Source organism: Alnus glutinosa, chromosome 5, assembly GCF_958979055.1.
Source record: "Alnus glutinosa chromosome 5, dhAlnGlut1.1, whole genome shotgun sequence".
Classification (NCBI taxonomy): Eukaryota; Viridiplantae; Streptophyta; class Magnoliopsida; order Fagales; family Betulaceae; genus Alnus; species Alnus glutinosa.
In genome coordinates this window covers 14,807,740-14,811,251 of record NC_084890.1, presented here as the reverse complement: position 1 = coordinate 14,811,251, position 3,512 = coordinate 14,807,740, and positions in this window count along the sequence as shown.

Sequence of the window (3,512 nt, the reverse complement as noted above, 5' to 3'; positions counted from 1 at the left end):
AGTCTGCAGACTAAGAAGAGTTCTTGGATCTAGAAGAGAAGTTGTTGGAGACACAACTACAAATGGAGAGGGTCACTGATGAGAAACTCACTCATATGCTATCAATTTAGAAGAGCCCAACTGACAAGATCGAACTCGGGTATGTAGCTTCTACCTCTAATATCCCCTCTACTTCAAAGACTGTGTTTGTCAAGCCCACAGTCCTCGAGGCTCCACCCGCCTGCATGGATAAGGGAAAGGCTGTCATTGAAGGAGAAGGTTCGGTTAATGCTAAAATCTTTAAGAAGCCTCCTACCAAAAGAAGCCCTCCCATATGCCATCACTATGGTGTAAGCTGTCACATCAGACCCAGGTGTCCTTAGCGTCAAGGTAAAAAGAATCTATCAAGACACGTTCCATCAGGAACTAGACCTCTCGTATGCCATCACTCTGGTGTAAGCAGTCACATCCAACCCAGACGTTCTCAACGTCAAGGTCAAAAAAAGCTATCAAGACACACTCCATCAAGAACTAGACCTCCAATAAGATATCAAGCTCCGCAGCATTAGTGTCAACAATAGAGATTTGTTCCTGTTAAATAAGAATGGATCCCAAAGAAGGACACATCAAGACACTACAAGGACACTCTGCAGACGACCAAAAGAGACCCATCTTATGAAGGGTCGCCCTTTTTTAGTAGTTTTATGCATAGCTTGGTGAGATATATAGAACAACAGTTGAAAGACAATAAACCATCACCACAAGAAAGGCAGGATTGAGACAGAAAGGATGAGGACACTCACCCCTCGAGGGGAATGGACCTACCTAGTTGGTGAGGTCACACATGCCTAGGATTTTTGTTCCTAATCCTAGAACGTGTCAGGTTTGCTTGCATTGCATTGGGTTTTTCCTATCATCTGTTCACATGCTTTGCATTTTTAGGAACCATATTTGTTTTATGCCCATTTTTTCTCTTGTTGTCATAAGAAAAAACTTATGCAGATATTTGGTGGGGATGATAGAAAAAGCACGTCGGGTGGCTGCTTTTCTATCTTGGTAATTCCAAACCTCTCTCCCTGAGACTAGGTTTGATCTTATCTTACATGCTAGGACTAGATATTATGTCTTTTCTCCATAAGCATGCCTTTGTTGTTTTTCCGTCTTATTTTTTTTTCTACATAAAAGAAAAAAAAAATATTGGGGTAGAAGATGCAGATTTTTTTTTTCTCTTATTGCATATATTTTTACCTGATATCATAGTTCATTGTGCATTAATTAAATATGTTTATATATGATTGAGAGTTTATGTCTGATATCTGCTAAGTTTTCATGTGCATTTTAATGCTAGATAGTTGTTTTTCTCATGCGATGAAAATTGTTTATTATCCAAAGCTCCCCTAAGATACATTTTTTTTTTTTACTCTCTGATTTTTAGCTTCTGAAAATTCTGATAAGAAATTTTTTTTTTTTGTTAAGATGGTCAAATTGACCAACTCGCTAATTAAACCTATAACTTATAAATTATGGCATTCTCTCTAAGTTGCAGCACCAAGTGATAAAAAAACAATTAAATTTCAGTAATTATGGATTTTTAAAAAGATCTATTGCTTATTATACTATTAATTTGTTTTTAAACTTGTCCCTAAAGAAACAGTCAATGACCAAATCATTGCAGAAATAAACGATCACTAAAGGATTAAGTAAAATAAAAGTGCTGCATCTTAAGGGGAGTGTATCAGATGAGATTGGCTAAACCCTAGTAAAATAAAGTTTGACTTTTGACTGATCTAACATTGATTTTCTCTCTTATTTAGAAAATTCAATTGCTTTAAATCATATCATCAAACATTATACCTTATTGAGAAAGCTTTCACACGCACACGCATTGTTTAAGTTGAGTAAACTATTTAAAATTTCTATCTGCAGCGAAATTTGTGCTTATTGAATACTTAACTCTCAATTATATCTTTGCATATTTTTGAAATGCTATTTGACTGTCTTATCAGTTATTTATACATGCGTGTTTTGAAGCTATTTTTAGGAAAAAAAATATTTTTCTGCAAATTTTTCTCCAATTTCAGCTTTTCAGTGTAGATCGTTCGGACAAACCTGTTCTTGTGTTCGGACACGCGGCCTTGCCGAATGCTGAAATGGTAGTAACCGTTCGGATGGTTAAGTGATACGTCCGGACGGGTACCCAACAGGTTTTAAAATCGCATTTCTTTGTCCTGCGCTGCACAACTCGATTTTTCTCACATCTTCTTCTTTCTTTCTTTCTTTCTTTCTTTCTTTTTTTTTTTTTTTGTTAGCCTTTTCTTGTGGTTTTGTGTGATTTTCTCACAAGTTTTCATCATATTTCGTTCTATTTTGTCCTTTTCTGCATTTTCTCTCTATTCTAGGTACTTTGGTATTTCTCTTATGTTCTTTTCAGTTTTTATTAATTGTTAGAATATAAGGATTTATTGTGAAATATTTTTGTTAAGATAAATAATGCATGAAATTTTCTATATTTTCTGCTACTGCGGTTGGGTTATATTTTTTGTCAAATCTATTTGAACTATTTTGGGCTATTTGATGTTACATATGTAATTTTTTGGAAAGTCCATTTTATTGCCGTTATAATGTCGATTTTTTTGGGAACTAACAAGATTTAACTTTTTGTGGTATTTTTGGGCATATATTTCTTTGCATTTATTTTCAGAAAAATGTCTCCAGGCAATTCTCAGTGCAGAGTCCGACAGAGGATAGAATAAGGAATTGCTGCCACCAGGGCTCGCATGAAGAATATAGGCAAGTGATTCCAAAGAGGAATATTCTCCGAGCAGATATTATGGTTGCACCTCTAGACTGTATTGCCCAAATGATTCAAGACAATCACTGGCTACCTTTACAGCTGTGCATGCTTGGTGTAACCCAGGCTAGTGCAGGACTTTTATGGGCATTTGGAGGTGATTTATGATGATGACAGTGGGATCATTCTTCACACTAGAGTTTGAGAGCACACCATTTAGATTGACCCCCAGCTGATCAGCTTCATCATTGATGTACCAGTTCGTGCCATTTCAGCCAGCCCATTCTCAAAGATATTGGAGCCTCCTAGATTAGAGCATATTATGGACTTCTTTGATGCCCATCCTCAAGGTGAAGAGCGAGCACACTCCCACATCAAGATTGGTCCATTCTCTCCCCCACATCCCCAGCTCGTAAAGATTGTTTTACACAATCTATGGCCCACAACTCGTAGGAGTGAGCTAGTACTGAAGAGGGCTAGATTTCTTTACGCCTTGGTCATGAGGATGCCTTTCTACCTCTGCAAGCACATTCTTTAGATCATGCTTGAGATGAGAGATGAGCATGCTATAGGTCTTCCTTTTGCGTGCCTTGTCACGAAGATCTGTTTCCATTCTTTGTCGGATATTGCTGAGACCGAGCCCAAGGTGAGCGTTCAGGATGCTCTTGGTAGTCAAACTCTCATGATGTCTAATGCTCAGCTTTGATTTGAGCACCTCAGCCTCCTCTAGTACAGGGTGATC